We start from the raw sequence: 20,581 nt of genomic DNA, 5'->3' as shown, positions 1-20,581 counted from the left end.
ATACTATTGATGATGATTAGAAGCTCAGTGTGAGTTATTATTTAGGGGCTCCAGGTTGCTCAAAGGTGTGAGGGAGGCCCCTTTCAATCCCTGCTCCAAAATGGGAAGGATCAGTGGGGATCCTGGAGAAAGACTCTGGAACTACAGAGCCGGGGGTGGGTGTAGGAGCTGTTTAGTCCTGTGTTATCAAGACCGCTTAGCAGTGCTTCATTTGTGTCAGGGCTTGCCAGAAGTGAGACCTGGCACCTCTGGGCTGGCTGCATCAGTTATGAAAGTAAAAAAATTGCTTGAGACCTGGCACCTCTTTCATTACAAATTAAACACTGCTGTGAAGCCTGAGGAGGATGAAGAACCGTTGTGTGTTAAGACTTCTGGTTTCCTCTTCAAAGGGGAAGATTTCACAACTTTGCAGGAGGTCCCAGCTACTCAACCAGGTGGGGACACTGAGTCAGTGAACTACTGGCCATGGGGTAAGAGTCTGCTATGTGGATGTTTGTGGGAATGGACTGGGATCAGCATCCTGCATTGCCACCTATCTGGAAAATTGCTCAACAATGCTGGAGCTGTTGCATATCGATTCGTCTTTCTTCCTGTAAAATGGCTGTGCCAATAGCTGATCTTTCAGGGAGGGGGAAATCATATAAACTGCTCTAGTTGCATCTTCAATAAAAACAGAGATAGGCAAACCATGGGGTGGTTCAGATGCAGATCCCATTTAATCTAAAACCCCAAAACTGAAGAGGTGGGAGGCTTTGCCTAACTGGTTCCCGTTTCTGCTCATTGCTGTTTGAAGCAGAGATCTCCAAAACAAAACACTTTTGGTTTTGCAAAGCCTGTTGGGTTTCTTGTGAAATTAAATCCTAATAGAGTAACTGGGATTGGGTATCATAGCATCAACTCTGTAAAGTGTAGGAGCAGTTGAGAGAAATACAGGTTGGCTTGGGCCAGAGCTAATCTAAATCCCTGATGTCTACAGGGAAACAATAAGTTCCTTGCTAGGCCCACTTCCCCATAGTCCTTCTAAACCTTTGTATAATAGGTAGTTCTCACATGGTAGCCTTCTGCAAAAGCTGGCAATTCTACCACTGTCTCATTTCACATAGATCACTGAACAGCTACCTGATGGTAACAGCCTATGACTTGTGTTGCTTTCAATTCAAGAAACTGCAGGTGTGATTGTTCACCTATCCCCTAATCACCCAGTCCCCTCTTCTTTGCAGTTTCTAAGGAGTAAAAACTCATTATAGTAAAAACTCTGGATATTTTAAACATTTTGCCAAGTTTTCCTACCAGTCTTATAATTCTCTGGTTACCCAGTTTATAGTGGGGGTAAATTTCACCCTGTGAAGAGGGCCAGCATGATATCTGTGCATCACTTGAGTCTCACTTAAGCCCTCACACAAGGACTTTGGTAGCATATAGACCCGGTATTTGGTGCAGGAGTGAATTTCACTCTGCATGATTTTATAACTACTTTGACTCTAGGAATCAGGGACACTTGTGCAGAGGACACATTCTGAAGAGCTTATTATTTAGCACTCATCATTCACTTAAGCCTTTGAATCCTTTGTAGATAGCTATAGAGGGAGCATATTCATGAGCTTGAAGACTTTTATGCTGCATGCTATTCATTTCCAAGGGAACAAACAGGAATGACTTTGAAAACCTGAATAGCCTGTGAGCTAAATTATGGATTTTTCAAAGTCTGTGGGTTTTTTTTTTTTAACCACTTGTTTAGAACTCATCTATGTTTGGAGAGATTCCAGATTTCAGTCAATAGGGTATAGGATTTTCAAAATTGCTCAGCATTGGCCTAAATGTTCCCATTGATGTTCAAGGGGAACTTTACCATTGACTCGAATGGGAGAAGAGTTAGGCCGATGCTGAGTGCTCTTGAAAATCCTAACCTGCCTGTTCTGTGAGCCCTGAAACTTGACATGGGAGTCTTACTTAGGACAGGTCTACACTCAAAATGCTGCCGTGGGAAAACACTACTACACTGATGGGAGAGCTTCTCTCCTCAGAGTAGTTAATCCACCTCTGAGAGAGGTGGTAGCTATGTTGTCAGGAGAAGCCCTTCTATCGATGGAGTGCTGTCTATACCAGCAGGTAGATTGGTATAACTTTGTAACAGTATAACTTTGGGGGATTTTTCACACCCCCTAGTGACATTGTTATCCCAAGGTAAGTTGATTGTGTAGACGTGGCCTTAGAGTTTTATAGAAAAGAATGGACCAAACTCTACTGTCAGTGGGTTGGCACAGGTGGATTTGATTGCAGAATCTAGCCCAGTAGATTCATACAAAGTTCATTGTATCAAATTAGGTGTAGGAATGTGATAAAGAAGTCGGAAGAAAATCGGTATTGGAAAACCTTGGAAACGCAGTTTGTCTTGTGATCTGACATGAAAAGAATGTTGCTGCGGGTCGGTGCGTCTGGAGGGAGCTTTTCTGGAGTACTGTGTAACCTAACTGGAGTCCTCCTAAGGTACTATTGTACTGTGTTGAGACTGGTGTGTAACCTTTCCCATTCCCCTCTGGTGTATCACTACCACTAGCAGATAGCATTATGCAATGTTTTGTCATCCTGAATCGTTAGGTACTGGCCAATGCCAGGAGCATGGTACTATTAATTGCTACACATTTAAAATTAGATTCTGCCAAGTGCTGATCTTTGTCCCCCGTCTAGCAAAATAATTATAAATGCATACAAGCTTAGAATGTGCTCAGCTGAAGGCATTGAGATTAGTGTATAAAATTAAGTATGTATCGAGAACTGAACCTTGCAGACAAGGAAGACTAACACAGAGAAGAAAAAAATATGTGCAAAGGGAGAGTATGGGAAGATAACTAGTGAAGAGATCAGTGTTGGGAAGGTTTGGGGGTGGGGGGAGAAAGGGGTTTTTAAGAATTGATATAAAGAAGGCTAGGAAATATTGGCCCTTTTTGGAATAGGCTGCCGTTGTACCAATGGGATGTGTGTTCTTACTGTGCAGACAGTAAAATAAAGGACAGGGTAATATGAATGTCAGTCTGTCTTGTAATGTTAAGGTTCATGAACAGATGTTTCTGGGTTTACCTGAAGCAGTAATTCAACCACTAGGGCTTCAGTACTGGTCTTGCTGCAGAAGTACTTAGGGGTTATTATGTCTTTGTCGTTGTTTTTTTGCATTTAGCTGTGTCTCTATTGCAGGGGTTGGCAACCTTTCAGAAGTGGTGTGCCGAGTCTTCATTTATTAACTCTAATTTAAGGTTTTGCATGCCAGTAATACATTTTAACATTTTTAGAAGGTCTCTTTCTATAAGTCTATAATATATAACTAAACAAGATTTTTAAAATGTTTAAGAAGCTTGATTTAAAATTAAATTAAAATGCAGAGCCCTCCAGACTGGTGGCCAGGACCCGGGCAGTGAAAATCCGCTTGTGTGCTGCCTTTGGCATGCATGCCATAGGTTGCCTACCCCTGCTCTATTGGGTGATATTGAGGAAAATGGCAGCCCAATAACCAAAAGAGATTTAACAGACAGGATATCTTGAGCGTGACTGTGTTCTTCTTTCCTTTTTTCATTCTTGGAATCTATACAACTTTTGTATTGGGAGCTATACGTTGAACGCAGTGTTCTGGAGGAATGGCTCAGAAGGCCCTGAGTTCTAATCCTGGTTCTGACATTGGGTAACCTTGAACAGATCTGTTTCCATTTTCTTATCTGTGAAGTAGGGACAATAATACTAACCCACCAAATTGATAGGGGTGTCGCAAGGTTAATATCAGTACAGTGCTTTGTTCAGCCAAAGGATATATATCACTAGTCAAGAAGACACAAAACATGGAAAAATAGCATTTTTCTGAAATGCTTCGTGGTCTTCCTGGTGCATTGGAAGTATTATGCCTTTCACTTCCAATGAGACTGTCAGCCAAAGAGCCAATTCGATGTCTTGAATTCAGAACAAGCAGTGCTTGGTTGCCTTTTAGAGTCTAATTGTTGAGGCTTTCTCCATTTATGACTGAACAATTGCATTATCATATTAAAAATCACTTCCTATTCATGCCATTCTTAATAGATTTTAAATGCAGGTCTACTTTAGGAAAGTGGATTATAATAGAACAGATTATGCATTTTTCTCCAGCTTTTTAGGTGTACTCGTAACGACGGCTATTATTGTTGATGAGAGCGTTGCAGAGCAGTCGTGTAGCAACCACCTCTGAATAGCTCAATGTCGAAAGCTTTAATTCTCCATTTAATAATAGTGAAACTAGTTAATACTAATTCTATACAATCATTTCCAAAGCTGCTTAGAAAGCATGAATTCATGGATTTAGTCTGCGACATGAGGGAATGGCATGCGACATAATTACAAGGTCAAGAAAAGCAGAATTATAATAGTGATTAGAACTGTATGGAATAGGTGCATCAAGCCTTGGACCCACACAAAGCCAGTCCAGGTTCAGGTCTGTGAACATGTTCTGAGGTTCCAAAATGTTTTCAAACAGCCTCTCCTCCCAATCTGACTTCCCTCCCTGCTCCAGAGATCCCATTACTCGCCCCTGATTTGTCTGAGAGGCAGTGGAGTCTGTATTCAGGCCAGCCCCATCCCTTCTGGCGCTGAGTGACCCCAGAGATTTAAGAAGGTAGGATGTAGCTATTCCTCCTATCAGGCTCTCAGATGGGGAACGCACAGAATGGGATGACAACCCCACAACCTGCTAGTCTTGGTGCGTGTCGGGGGGAGGAATGCCTAATGGGGACGAAATTCATTCTGTGCAGGGGGCTCTTCATACATGTTGCTTAACCCACTTTTTGAGGCTTGTGCGAGATCTTCTTCGAAAGCAAATTGCAATATTTGGCTGTAGATTTCACAATTTGCTCTTCACACTGAGTTGGTTAGTTACCTAAGACACTCAGTCAAGGAACAGAAGCAATACCACATAACTTGTGTAACTAGCCAAGGCTTGTGAGGGACTTGGTGTTGAATAAGTGTTGTGCCAGCCCTCTACAGAAGGGAAAAATTTCATCCACAGTGACTAACTTCCTGATGCCATCGGGCTCGAATTTGGAAATCCTGGAACACCAAATAACAAATAAACGGGCACGCTCATGTGCTTTTAGAAAAGCACACGTTTAAGTGCTTTGCTGGATCAGCACTACGGTGCCCTGCACCTTACAAGATCGAGGCACAAGTACAGTCTTTTATGGGACTTTCGTCCACACCATTATAAACTTCTATAACTCTAGCCAAAAAAATCATCTAAGGAAAAAAGGGCTGGAAACCCTTTTTCCAATAATAAATAATAGTAACCAATAATAACTTTCAATCTGCAAAGTACTTTATAAAACACTATCTAAGGAATCCTCACTACATCCTTGTGCTGGTAGAAAGGATTGTTTCTTTAGCGGCTGTAGCAGGGGTCCCTGGGTGCAATTACACCCCCAGAATTCAGGCCTGGCTCAATCAATGTGCGCTCAATGCCCTTGAACAGAGCCCCCATCTCAAATTTGGCCTGCCCCCAGCCAAATCTGGCAGAGTGGCGTTGCGACCTGGCACACAGGATCGTAGTGCTTCTCAGGTTTGGCATGTGCCATCAGTAGGGTGGGGAGCAACTCGCCTACCTCAGCTGGGCCCAGATTTCACTGTCACCACCACCGTCATTGCACCAGGTCTGAGGCCAACCCTCCCCCCCGAATCTCTGTGGGGAAGGCAATGACCCACCCCAGGTGGGGGCCCTCTCCGACCTCCCAGCCCCTCCCCAGCCCCTTGGGAAGAGCAGCAACCCCACAGTGGACTCATTGATTTGGAAGGCTATATCCACCCCTGCATTTGCTACTCCTGGGGGTATTCTGCGCCACTGCGCAATGCAGAATTTTCAGAAATTAACATTGTGTGTGCAGAATTTCCTTTCCCCCACAGAAATGGGCTGCAGTGTTGCTGGCTACCATTAGGGGGCTGCTGGACCTGGCAGAGCCCAGCTTGCACATAGAAGACACTGCCGGGGGGATGGGGAGGGAACTAGAGGGTTCCTGACAGCTGGAGATGGTGGTGCACAAGACACTCCATGTGAGCCTGGGACCAAGCATCAGGCTGTTTCTTCCTCTGGATCCCTGGGCTCTTCGGGATGGGGGTGGGGGGTATCTGGGCAAGGGGAGGCCCATGGCTGGGCTCATGAGGGTGGGGGGGTTGGGTATCTGGGCCAAGGGGGCCCTGCAACTGGACTCTGGGGTGTATTGGCTGGGGGGGGGGCACCATGGCTGGGCTCTGAGGAGGAGGGGTTGTAGTTGTCTGGCCCCCTGGCTGTGCTTGGAGGTGGGGAGGGGGGAAAGAGAGGAAGGGGGTAGAGAAGCAGGAACTGGGTTTTCATAGGGGTTTCTTGAACTCTCTACTCCTGGAGGAATTTTTGTGTTTGTCTGTATTGTTACTTGCTGAGAGGTATTTTGAAATAAATTACCAAAATAATTGAAACTGGTGTAATTATGTAGTGGTATTTTGACAAAATGTGCAGAATTTTAAAATACTGTGTGCAGAATTTTTAATTTTTTGGCACAGAATGTCCCCAGGAGTAGTTCGCAATAAAGGAGTTGTAGGCAAGTCCCATGCTGAGGCTCTAGAGTTCAAAATCTAGCAGCCTACCTCCAGTTTGGACTGCTGACTCTGGTGTCACACTGCTCAAGGTCCCTCCTGACCCTTTCTCCAGTTCCACTCATAGTGAAGATGCTTCAGGAGCAGATTAACTGAGGAAGATAGTGTCATTGTTGTACAAGAGAGACAAGGGGGGTGAGGTAATATCTTTTATTAGACCAACTTCGGTTGGGAAGAGAGACAAGCTTTCGAGCTACGCAGAGCTCTTCCTCAGCATGTCTCTCTCACCAACAGAAGTTGGTCCAGTAAAAGATATTACCTCACCCATCTTGTCTCTCTTGTACAACAGTGACACCATCTCCCATATCCTCATTGTCTCTCTCATATCCTGGGGCCCACACAGTGACACCAACACATCAGTTTTATAAAGTCACTGTTTAGACAATTGTTACCCTTTAAATTGTTCTGTAAACTTTGACCTTTATTAATCTGTTGTCTGACAATAGGTGACCTTGACTCTACAGACTCTGGCACCATTCCTTCAAAGCATCACACCCATTGAACAAAAGGCCTGAAAATAAGGGCATGCACTATAAACCGACCCTCAGTTCAATTAGAGCTGCTTATCCTGTTTGAAGTCACTTCAGCGATGTACATACCACAATAGAAGAAGAGTCATGAATGTGTTTTATTGCTACATTAGGTTGCTTCCTTCAGGGTTTGTGACTGTAAAACAATGCTAACCTTGAGACTGGGGGCGCTGTGTGTGTGTGTGTGTGTGTGTGTGTGTGTGTGAGAGAGAGAAAGAACAGTCTTTAGCTAGCTAGGATGTAAAAAATATTCATGGATTGAGCAAGACCTAACAATGTCATCCTTCATGAAAGGAAAGCATGCAGTGTTGCATTCTGAGGTTTTCAATGACAACACTTATTTGTTGTGCTGCCCTGAGTGGTAGTAACTACAGCAATACATAACAAGCATGGGAGGGTCCAATACACTGAATCTGATGGCTCATTATACAAGAGGGACACTGACTCTAAACTGGGTTTTGCTAAGGAAATCAGAACTTATTCCACTCATTAAGAGAACTCTACAGCAGGCATTCTAAGTCAAAGTTGTCCATGTTAATATAAATATCATGTATTTGCAGAGCCCCCTCAACTCATATTGAAATCAATAGGAGTTAAAAGTATGCTCAGAAACACCTTTAACTTGGCTTGAATTCTGTAAGGTGATGAGCATCTCCTGTAAGTGGAATGATAAAAATCTCTCAAAATCAGCTGTCTTGTGAGTTGTATCTGCCACCTTCTTCTGAAATCTAACAAAGCAAGATTTTGGCTGCTTTCAACCCAGAACTGGAAAACTGAGTCTTTCAAATACCATGGTAGGAGCAAGTTCAGATCTTGAGATTTCTCCAGAATTTGCTCCCTTTAAACTCTCCTGATTAGGCAACCACATCGTTATTTAACTATTTTTATTACACTAAAACTTCCCAACTGAGAGCATGGTTCCACTGTGCTAAGCTCTAGACAGTCACCTAGTGAGAGACACTTTCTGCCCTGAAAGACTTACAATCTAAATAGACAAGATGCTCAAAAGGTGGGAAAAGAAATAGAGGTGAAGTGACTTGCCCGAGATGTTACAGCAGATCAGAGACAGGAATAGGTCCCTGTGTCCTCCCCACTACACCATCTTGCCTTCAGCCTCTACAGGTCGTTGCTTATTATTTTGAAAGAAGCCATCAGACAGATAAGAGCACTCATCTGCTTTGCTGATTTTTACCTGATGATTATAGGGGTTTATCTATGAGAGAACTGTATGTGATGAGCAAGGCCATTTCCTCCCCATGACAGGATAATTAAGTTTTTACAGTAAAATCTTCAGTCTATAGATGAAAATGTTGCTGTCTCAAGATGGATGTCATTAGAGTGCCAACGCTGCCGGTGCTTAGGTTCACAAGTAGTTTTTCTCTCTCGAAACCAGCAGTCTCTGCAGCTTGTATTGGCGTATGTTGCAATGGTTAGAGAGTTTGTTCCATTTGTTTGTGAAATATCTCTGAGGCACTTTTTGCCTTCAACCTCCCTTCCCCTCCCAGTCCAGTTTTGCCATGGTCCTTGCTACCTTAGTTCACCCTGCAGACAATAAATAAAACTGATGTGATACCAGAAAACTCAGAAGGATGGAAGTCTTAATACCACAATCTGGGCAGAAGGAACCTCTTCCCCATAAATTTAAAAGGCACCCTGTCAAGGTTCCTCCCCCACTCTGAACTCTAGGGTACAGATGTGGGGACCTGCATGAAAACCTCCTAAGCTTACTTTTACCAGCTTAGGTTAAAACTTCCCCAAGATACAATTTAATTTTATCCTTTGTCCTTGGAATATCCACTGCCACCACCAAACTCTAACTGGGTTTACTGGGAAACGCAGTTTGGACACGTCTTTCCCCCCAAAATCCTCCCAACCCTTGCACCCCACTTCCTGGGAAAGGTTTGGTAAAAATCCTCACCAATTTGCATAGGTGACCACAGACCCAAACCCTTGGATCTGAGAACAATGAAAAAGCATTCAGTTTTCTTACAAGAAGACTTAATAGAAATAGAAGTAGATAGAAGTAAAGGAATCACCCCTGTAAAATCAGGATGGTAGGTACCTTACAGGGTAATTAGATTCAAAACATAGAGAATCCCTCTAGGCAAAACCTTAAGTTACAAAAAAGACACACAGACAGGGATAGTCATTCTATTCAGCACAATTCTTTTCTCAGCCATTTAAAGAAATCATAATCTAACGCATACCTAGCTAGATTACTTACTAAAAGTTCTAAGACTCCATTCCTGTTCTATCCCCGGCAAAAGCAGCATATAGACAGACAGACACACAGACCCTTTGTTTCTCTCCCTCCTCCCAGCTTTTGAAAGTATCTTGTCTCCTCATTGGTCATTTTGGTCAGGTGCCAGCGAGGTTACCTTTAGCTTCTTAACCCTTTACAGGTGAGAGGATTTTTCCTCTGGCCAGGAGGGATTTTAAAGGGGTTTACCCTCCCCTTTACATTTATGACATCTAATTTTTAGAGAGAGTTTATAGCTTAAGCTAAAGGGCAAACCACTGTTTTAAAGTTGAACTAGGTGGTTATAAAATGATGTGCTTTCCATATGTAACCTACACACCTCCTGGGTGTGGTGTTCTGGTCTGTCTAATGGCATCGAGACCACTTAAAGAGAGATTAATGAGTCTGCGCTAGAGGCTTATCTAAGAGCCTTGTGGCTTTTAGCTCATGCAGTAGAGGCTCATGCACTAAGCTCCCGAAGCCCCAGGTTTGATCCTGCCCACTGACGACCAGGGTCTGTTGGTGTTACACATAGAGAGAAAGATAGCTGTATTGCATGTGATAGGAGGATAGTCTCTACATTCCCTCTTAGAGAGGTACTATGGGTAAAATGAAAAGTTCTCAAACCTAACACTGAAGGTGCAGTGTTGGTTTACAGGCTGGAAACCCCTGATTGCAGGGAGAAGCTTCCATTTTCAAGGAGCCCTGAGAGGTGGGGGTTCCTAATGATGGGAGCTCTGATTTCCCCCACTCCCTTTCTACGCTTCAGCTGACAATGTTGATGTGCCATGTGTCTTCAGTGGAATAAGAAGGTGCACTTACAGCCAGATCCCTGACTGTCCATTTCTCTGCACCATGTGCAAACATTTATCGCAGGGCAAAGTTCCTGTAAAAGACTGTTAGCAGAATGGAAACGCTTTACATCCATTCGGCCCTAGTGTAATGACTCTACAAGGTGCAGGGAAATGGAGAGTCAGACAGAGATGTGGAATGATCTAGAGTCAAGAAAGTGACTCTCTGAAACAAATAGGTATTAAAAGCAAATACATAATAGGCAGGAAGCTAGCAAGTCGGGGAAAGCAATGCTTGATGAAGTTAATGACCAATCCACCACCACAAGTGGCTGCAGGTAAGCAGTCTTGGAAAGGAAGCCAAGGACTGAATGGAGTGATGTTTCCTCAGAGGTACTTCCACATCTCCCTGCTGTTGTACGAGTTCACATTACTGAGGGCATCTAGCCTGAGCTGAAAGTGAAGGGAATTGGACAGTTGCCAGTTTGTCAATAAATTCAGCTGAGCATGTCTAATAAGGAAATGAAATATAACAGACTGGCAAATGTATCTGCAAAAACCCTTATGGACTGAGTAATTACCCCAATAGGTGTAATGACAAAGTGGAATAAGAAAAGCCCAGACTCTCTGGCAGATTGTGCAAGAATATCACTGATACAGACACGTTCTAATATAGAACACAGATCATGTCTCAAAGTTTGCCAACTCAGTTTGGGCTAGTCCTCATTGTTAACCTAACCTGGTAACTTCTTCAGCTCCCCAGGGCTAGCTCCAAACTATTTCTTACCCCCAACCAAGTCGGATTCAGCCTAATCCACTAATGCCAGCTTCTTTAGGATGCTGGAATTACTTCCCCAGTAGGCTCCTACCCACAGTCTTAGACTGTATCATTATGAATCAATATTGTCAGATAAGAATCTTTGTCCACCTTGGGCTTGACTTCCCAAGCTAAGCCCACCGACTCGACCACTAGAGTATCCCATAGAGAATGTCAGGCACCATTTCACACACTTGTCCACCCTTCCGCACAGATAGCTACGTAGCCAATTTAAAGCACGTTCCTGTCAAGAACACAAAGAAACTGCAAGCACTTTGAGACTACACTGGAGTATGGGACAAATGTGCAAATTGAACTGGTCCATCCGCATGTAACAGCACCTTCAGTTTCCCTTTCTACCTATAGAGGGAGCCAGAGGGTTTGTGTTTCCTGCAAGACCACTAGCTCTGTGGCTTTCAACTGATGATAATAAATATTATACAGCTACTTCTGATTTACAGTAGTGTGAGTGAAGAATCAGGCCCAGATCAAGGCTCAAATGTCATAATTTTGCAGCACTGTGCTACAAGAGTCCTCTTTGACCTGACCCTAATCCTGGATTGCAGGGAGGAGTACGAGTTTGGGAAAACTTGTGGCCAGAGGCAGTGTATTTCTGTATTCAAACAGCCCCTAATTATTGCGTTCTTTAAAAATATTAGTAAAACATAAAGAACCCACATCTGATAATGCTGGAAATGCAAAGAGCAGCAACAAAGGACCTGGGGATTGAGGGTGAGTGTTTTTTCTTTTGTTTTAAATCAGCTATGTGTTTGTTGAACTGTTCCTTAAACATTATTTCTGGTTCTGCTTTTTTATCCTCTGTTAAAGGAATTGTAATGTCCTTTGATTGTGTTAACAGCAATGTATTGAACGGGCAGGATAGAGGGGGAGGGAAAAGCTAAGCAGGGCAGCGTGATGGAGATGGAAATGAAGAATTCCCACCCACGCACTCAGCATGCACTTCAATAATGGAATAATCATGTACGGTTTCTTTATAGCTGTCTTCCCATAGCATTTACCCCCTCTGGCTAGAGATGAAGCAGGGTGGGTACTGCAGTCAGTTTTTACAGTCGTGTTTGCATCATGATTTACATTTTATTATCCCCATTAGAAAGCTGAGACGCATAAGGAGAGCTAATGCAGTAGCTTCAGCTCACAGGGATTCTGTTGATTCATTTCAGTTTGCATGGGCTTCCACCCTTTGATTTTTTTCAGAATCCTACAACCCCCAAAAACTTGAAACAAAACATAGTTTTTTCCCCTGCTTTTACACTGATGTTGCCTCAAACTGAGTCTTACGTGGTTTTGACTCAACTCTCTATATCTGTCCAGATTTTCTCAAAACAAGATCAACACTGGCCCAAAAGAATTGCCAACCTTTCAAGCAACGTGTGCTGGGTTTTGGATGAAAACCAAAGCCAGATGGCTTCATATAGTGGATGTAACTGCTACTAGAATGAGTAATAAGGTAGAGTTCCCTTACTGGTGTTTCTATATTTATAGCCAGTTACAGGATGTTCTTGTGTATTCTCCATGCTTGTTGCTAATAAAGTTGAAGACTGGTTTTATGTGTCTCATCCTGCACTCCGGAAGGAAGCCGAAAGGTGTTTGGTATGATTTTCCGTGTGCTGCACCTTTACATTATTAGCATACTGCTGCCTCCTGAAATCAGTCACCAGTTCAGGTCAGTTGCAGTGTATCAGATACACTGCCCCCTCTGACATTTGTTCTTGTTTTTGCTCTCTTAATCTAAACTAAATGACACTTAGACTGAGTCTCTGACTGCTCTTGGTGTACAGGAAACAAAATATTTCATTTCCCATGGTGCTTGGGAAAACATTTCCCACTGCTCTGTATAAAATAACAGCTTCCACCTGATGATCGTTATCTCTATTGCAATGGCTGTCATACTGTGGTCCACGTAGTTGAGAAGAGAAATGGGAAGTACTTGCAGATTAAGTGCGAGGAGGTCAATAAATAGAAATATAATGGGAAATATATGCAAAATTACCAAAATAATACTTGACTCTATAGCTACACCTTTTGCGCCTTGTCTCTCATATAGGTTGTGAGCTCTTTGTGTCAGACATTGTCTTTGTTACATGTCTGTACAGTGCTTAGACCACAGGGGCCTAGAATGAGGTTTCTAGGCATGATTGTAATATCAATCATATTAAAGCTCCTTTCATCTTAGGCCTCAAAGCACTTTGCAGATATTAGCCATGAAATCTCATAATATACCTGCCAAATAGGAAAGGTGTATATGCAAACATTCATCAAGGCTGCCTCCTTCTTCTCTAAAAGAAAGGGAGTATTCGTGGCACCTTAGAGACTACCACAAGTACTCCTTTTCTTTTTGCGAATACAGACTAACACGGCTGCTACTCTGAATCCTTCTTCTCTGAAATTCAGCCACCTTTTGGAGTAGAACAGAGTGTACAACACCTTGGATGAGTTTAGGAAGAGAAATATTATCTACTATATAGCACCTAAGTGTGCTAGAAGTTTTGCAAATAAGGCCTCTCTCATGAGGATATTGCAAGCTAACAATAGTAAAGATTACCCCTAGCCAAGTGAAACAGCAAGGGGAATCTAGAGAGGCATGATGTAGATATTAGAGCTGGACAAGACCCCAAGTTACTGAATCGGAAGGAAAAGTCAAATATGTGATTTTTTTCCACAGGAGGTACATTATATTTAAATAAAAATTCAGTTTCAGAAGCACCAAAATGGAATTTTTTAAAAAACTGGTCTGGGCTTTATGGCTCCCCAGGCACCCAGCAGCGAGCCAGGTTGACTGCTGCAGAGCTGGGGAACCTGGAAGCCTTGGCTCCCAAGTTACTTGCCAGGGGGACTTCTGAGGAGCCTGGAGAGGTGGGTGCAGGAAACCAGGCTGCCTGGTCTCCTTCAAAAGTTTCAACAGATTCAATGTGTTCCCATGGAACATTTAGATTCCATCAAATCTGCATTTTCTGATGGAAAAACTCTTCTTTTGGAAAAATATGTCCAGCTCTCCTAGTTATCTAATGTGGACGACATGATGAACAATTGCACAAGGACTTTAACACCTCCTTCCCTCCCACCCCCATGTAAAAGACAAAGAAAAGGGGATGGACCTAGATTAGACATCCTGGTCTAATGGACTGATCCTAGGTTTGGGAACCAGGAACTCCTATTTTTTTAAATCTCAGCTCCGTCTAATTTACTGTGCAACCCTGGGCAAGTCGATTCTCTGTAATTCTGTTTCCCTGCACTATAAAAATAGTGGTAGTACTTGATTGCCTGCTTCACTAGGGTGGTTTAAGGTTTAATTTAGTTTCATTTTAAAGTGCTTTGAAGATCTAAACCACTAAGTATTATGGGAAACACATGGAGTAATAATAATAAAAAAGAGGCTACACAAGAGATCAGAGCCAGTGTTGCAACCAGCAGTACAGTCATGAAGCCTAAAGTAAGAGGCTTAGGCCTTGGTTCAACAAAATACTGGAGCACATGTTACAGTCCTTCTCTGAATCAGGGCCTTCGCTGTGAGCTCGTTGGGACAGGGACTGTCTGCAGTTATCTCTGCCTGGTGCCTAGCACAATGGGGCTATAACATGGTTGAGGCCTGTACGCACTAGCATAATAAGTAAATTATCAAGAGAAATGTAAGACTGAAGATGATACCAATTGCCATAATGCTACAAGTTCCTTAAGGACCAGAGAAGAGAGATGCAGTCTAAAGTTTCATATTATCTGCAAACCTATATACCTTATTGCTTGCGCTGTTCTCTAGGACGAGGTCATTAAAGCTCAATCTTGTTCACTATAAATAAAGACTACAAAAGTGTAGGGTATATGTATACACACTAGCTAGGCAGCTGAATGGGCATGAAAGGACTTGGTTTCCTTCCAACTCAGAATCTTGTTGTGTTACTATGTAATCAAATAAATGAGTTCTTAATCAGAGTGATGTCAGCCTAGGATTTACCATAAAAAAAATCCTGTTGCAATCAAACTGTATAATTAAGCAAGGAGGCACAACAGGGCATGAATTATGATCTGACAACTTACACCTCGGAGTGTTACTGATGTAGTTGTGGTTTTATGCCACAACACTACCTAACTGTCATTTGCTATACAATAATCCAAGCCCTGACAGGGATTCCACAATTAAAAGTTCTCAAGACTAACACTGAAGGTGCAGTGTAGGTGTACGGGCTGGACACCCCTGACTGCAGGGAAAAGCTTCCATTTTCTAGGAGGCCTGAGAGGTGAGGGTTCCTAATGATGGGAGCTCTGATTCCCCCACTCCCCTCCCTTTCTGCACTGCAGCTGACACATGTTGATACAGATGTGCCATGTGTCACTCTGATTAAGAACTCATTTTTTAACCTACCCTTCCATAATGAAATACTAATGGCAGAAAGAGGAAAAACAAAATATAACTTTGGCTTACGTTGTGGAACTAAAAGTCATTGTGTAGAGTTATGTGCTCAGGCTGGAGCATGAGCTCTGGGACCTTCCCCCCCTGGAGGGTAAGCTGCAGGATCTTGCAAGAAGTAGGGTTGTCAGGTGTCCAGTTTTTGACTGGAACGCCCAGTTGAAAAGGGACCCTGGCGGCTCTGGTCCGCTCTGCTGACTGTGCCATTAAAAGTCTGGTCGGCGGTGCTGCAAGGCTAAGGCAGGCTAGTCCCTACCTGTCCTGGCACTGCACGGTGCCCCGGAAGAGGCCAGCAGGTCTGGCTCCTAGGCAGGGGAGCCCTGAGACTCTGCATGCTGCCCCTGCCCTGAGCACGGGTTCCGCACTCCCATTGGCTAGAGATCGCGGCCAATGGGAGCTGAGGGGGCGGTGCCTGCAGGCAAGAGCAGCGCGCGGAAACCCGTGCCCCACCCTGCCTAGGAGCCGGACCTGCTGGCCTCTGCCGGGGTGCAGCGCGGTGCCAGGATAGGCAAAGAGCCTGTCTTTGCCCCGCTGCACCACTGACTGGGAGCCGCCTGAGGTAAGCCCATGCCCCAACCCCAACTCCCAAACCCCTGCCACAGCCCTGAGCCACCCCCAGCCCAGAGCCCTCCCCCCTGCACCTCAACCCTCTGCCTCAACCTGCAGCCCCCTCCCATCTTCCGAATCTGTCAGCCCCACCCCCCAGCCTGGAGCCCCCTCCTGCATCCCAAACCCCTCATCCTCAGCCCCACCCCAAAGCCCGCACCCCCAGCTGGAGCCCTCACCCCCCAACCCCCGCACCCAACTCCCTGCCTCAGCCCAGAGCCCCTCCTGAACCCTGAACCCCTCATTTCAGGCCCCACCCCGGAGCCCACACCCTGAGTTAGAGCCATCACCCCCTCCTACACCCCAACCCCCTGACCCAGCCCAGTGGAAGTGAGTGATGGTGGGGGAGAGCGAGCCACCGAGGGAGGGGGAATGTTGTGAGTGCGGGGCGGGGCCTCAGGCAGGGGCAGGGCCTCGGGGAACGGGTGGGGCTGGGGTGTTTGGTGTTGTGCGATTAGAAAGTTGGCAACCCTAGGAAGAGGGTAATGACTTTGAGCCATTGTTACGATTTAAGCTCCAACTATGGGCTTAGGCTCAGATTCTCATAGGTATTTAGGTGCCTAACTTCCATTGATTTGAGAATCTGGGCCTAAGTGTTGTAGGAGACACCCATAAAGACAGTTTCTGCTCACAGATGCATACAAAAACATACATGAGACCTGAGGTCTGGGAGACCCAGAGGAGCAGTTAATGGCCTAACATTACATTTCTCTCCTCCTCCCTTCCCCATGCTTGGAGTAGACCGAGTATTGACAGAGTTAGGGTATATCGACACTGGGAGCTAGGGGTGTGACTCCCATCTCACGGAGACAGACTTGCGTTAGCTCCCATTGAGCTAGCATGCTAAGAACAGCAGTGTAGCTGCAGCACCACGGGCAGTGACGAGGGGAAGGTAGCTGTCCTGAATATAAACCTTGCTGGACCCCGCTGGTACATACTCAGGTGGCTAGCCTAAGCTGCTGCCTCATGGCTATTCAACTATTTTTTAGCATGCTGGGACTCCAAGGGTCGATGTACCCTTCGGTGAGCGGTGTTGAGCCTTCCAGGAGCAGAGTGCTTGGGAAGGAATTGAAAAGGGTGGGCTTTGGCTGCACATTCCATGCACAGGGAAGAATATAGCCGGTCAATTAAAGTGACTTTTCAAAGACCTAATTTCCTTTGTAATCTGAGGCTGGTGATGACTGCAGAACATGGCCTTTTGGTACTCAGGCAAAGCCCCCACTGAAATCAATGGGAGTTTGCCTGAGTAGGGACCTCAGACTTTGTTCCGGGTATTTTAGCAAAACTTGGTTTTGAGGCGAAACCAAAAAACACTGTGGTTGAAAATCTTCCCTTTCAAAAGAAAAACAGGTCATTGGAAAAACCAAACATTGCTGCCTTCTTTCTTTCTCCTTCCTCCCTCCTTGAAGCATTGGCTCTGAAGAGGGGTATTAAGTAATTGACTCCGCCCCGACCCAAACTTTCCAATGGCAGCATGTCCTGGCTGCTTCCTGCACAGGAGTAGCAGTGGCAAAGTGCAGGATCTGTTCCGTTGCCTTTCCAGCACACCTGCACTGGTTAGTTTGGCACTAAACTTGCCGTGGGACAGCAACTGCAACAACGTTTTCAAGTGCCACTGGGGAAGGGGAACACGTCATGCGAACTTCTCCAGTGTATAAACAAAAACCTCTCTTGGCAATACTAACAGGCAACAAAATGCTCCAGGAGCTAAATGTGTAACAAAGCTTCACTGCTGAAATACCCACCCCCACTCCAATCCTGGATGCAGTACCAAAGTGTTCCAGGCCTGTAAAATTAAGTTGCTAGCAGAAGTGATTCTGTGTCTGTTGGTGGATCTGTAAATCAGTTCAGATGAGCAGCGCTTTGAACCCATTTCAGCTGACGTATATGCTCCTGAGAATGAATGAATTTCTGAGTTGTTAATGCTGCTGTACTTCATAAGTCAAATTTCTTCACAGGATAGTCGAGTCCTCGGGTGATAGTAAAAACAGGAGTTGACAAGATGCACGAGAATCAATTCCTTGAGAGCTTTCACCTTGAAAGACGAGTGGCGTCCTTGGGTTTTAAAGACTGTCAAACTAAAGTGCTCACAACTGGAATCCATGGAGAGATGGATTTAAATTAACTTTGCTCTTTTCTTGCCCTTCAGGTGAATTTGTGGCTGGTGGGAGGAGCTGGCTTGACAGTTGGATTCCAATGTCCTCCATCCATCAAAAGAACGGGTACAGTATTAGCAGCAGCGGTGCACACTTCTCTAAACTATCTGTAGCATTAAATTTATTCTGGAAGGGGCATCCCTCAAGGTGAAAGGTGTCCCTGGTGCTTGCTATTTACCTTTCCTCATCTCTGAAGAACAAGGGGACATCCAATTAAAATTAAAGGCAACCAATATGAAATTGATGAAAATGTCTTGCTCTTATTGTTAACATAATGCATGCTTAATCTGTGGAATTCCCTACCACAAGACGTTATAAAGACCAAGAACATAGTAGGATTCAGAAAAGGGTTAACACTTCTTGATAATAAGAACCTCTGAATAAAAATATACAGCCCTCATTCTTCAGAATATAAATCAACCAGTAACTAGGTGGGATTAAGAGCAAGAAAGCTCCCCTGTAAACATGTTGTTGAAATCTTGTTAGTTCAGGGGTTTTTTGCTGCTCTAAAGTGCCTGGTACTGGCTTTGTTGCAGACAGGATAGTGGGCTAGAGGGTTCATGGGTCTGATCCAATAGCAATTCATATGCATTACTTGGCCATCATGTTGCCCAGTCTGTCATCTGACTGGATGGTACTGTCCTCTTGTCCACTGCCTGGTGTTGCCCTAGTGCTGGCCAGTCTACCTGCTGACTGGGATGTTGCCATCCTACTAATGGTGTTTCAACAGATTTTAAGGGGGAAAATCTTGTCCCCTCATCAACCACCATGCATGTAGAGACCAATTATGGTTCTACTGTGCAAGGGCTAGAAGTCAGGATGCCTGGAGGCTGTGTAGGGGATTAACAATCCCATGTGAGCCATAGAGTTCGCTATATGGATTCATCTCTATTGCTGTTCAGGGAGGCTTGGGACCTCTTGCCTATGGAGGAGGAGAAGGGGAATGGCCAACCACCCTGACCAAAGGCAAAGGCTCTGTTGCACTGCCATAGCTTGGGAGGAGATTCTGACTCTCCTATCCAGTCTTCACCAAGACTTGGTATTGTAGTTTGATGCAAAGATCAGGATTTGCCATTAAAGTATGGAGAGATGAAATGTCTTGAAGAGCAAATTCTACCCTTTCTGTCTTCTGACACCCAGGTATTTTGCTGCAGGAGTCTGGTTCTGGGGACTCTGGGCAATTTGTTCTTTTTCCACTTCATTCTGAGCTATAGATTAAACACTGTGACTATTTAATTAAGTAAACAACAAATCCTGTGTGACATGAGATTCTGCCTTAAAGCACAGGCTATCTGCCCCTGTGAGAATAGAAAGCTGTCCCAGGAGTGGTTTGGAAACTGTTCTATATTACATCTGTCATCTTTGTAATTAAATCTTTACCCCTAATAAACCATACTGAACTGTTTCTATAATATACCCTGCTTCTCTTTAAGGCCACCTATTCCTAAAATCAAGCTCTATGGTCTCACTTTGCAATGTTGTAACTCCATTGATTTCAGTGGTATCGCTCCTGATTTACACCGCAGTAAGTGAGATCAGAATTAGGCCCTATAGGTAAAAAGGAGTTTTCCTTGACCCCCTCTTACAACTTGAATGGAGCTTGGTTTAGTCATGCATGAGTGTAATGAATCAGACCTTTAATCTAAAGGTGTTTGAAAGGTAAGTAGCCAGTGCTCCTTGGGAGACAAGGTTTTCATTATAGTAAAACCACTTTAGCTAAGATTTCCAAATAAACTAAACAATCCCATTGCCATATTTAATGTACAGTGGATAGGAACATAAGATATTCCTTCAGTCAGGATCACATTCCCTCCTTGGGGACACATATGAACCAACTCAGGAAAACACTTAAGCACACGCTAAGTCCCATTGAAATCAAAACAAGTCCCTTTAACTTTGCGTGCATGGTTAAGAGGTTCCTGAGTAGGGGACGGACTTAAGCCAAGCTTTCCTAAATCCAGGCCTGTGTGATTCATAGAATTCAATGAGATGCATCTAGACTTGAATACCAGTGGACATATGTTACCCTCAATTCACAGCAGTGTTGCTGGCATAAGAAAATACTATGCAGCGTGAAGACTTCTTGCGTGCCATATGCAAATCAAGAGATACATACTAAATGCTGGGGTTGCAGAGTGTGTCTAATATATCTACATATAGAAGTGTAAAAGGGAAGTAAAGATGGTAGGGAAACCTTAAAATCTAAGCCCCAAGAGGAAATGAGACCCTGACTTTTATTTCTGTTCAATTTCCTAAAGGAAAGGAATTAAACACTTGAATGAAATGGATGAATACAGGGCCTGATCCTGCATTTCTTTTACAGGCAGAACTTTTACTGACTGCAAGGAACGCAGGATCAGGCCTGGAGTCCCCTGTGTCTAATTTA

At 44.2% G+C, this 20,581-nt stretch overlaps 1 long non-coding RNA gene across 1 annotated transcript; it reads left to right on the top strand.

Moving 5' to 3' along the window:
- Positions 1 to 318: 318 nt before the first annotated feature.
- LOC141982110 (uncharacterized) lies at positions 319 to 18,267 on the top strand. The gene is made up of 3 exons (XR_012637966.1): positions 319 to 470; positions 2,326 to 2,487; positions 18,189 to 18,267. It is a non-coding gene; the product is annotated as an uncharacterized LOC141982110 (long non-coding RNA).
- Positions 18,268 to 20,581: the final 2,314 nt, after the last annotated feature.

Source organism: Natator depressus, chromosome 2, assembly GCF_965152275.1.
Source record: "Natator depressus isolate rNatDep1 chromosome 2, rNatDep2.hap1, whole genome shotgun sequence".
Classification (NCBI taxonomy): Eukaryota; Metazoa; Chordata; order Testudines; family Cheloniidae; genus Natator; species Natator depressus.
The sequence above is the reverse complement of the archived record's forward strand: the minus strand, read 5'-3'. Positions and strand labels throughout refer to the sequence as shown.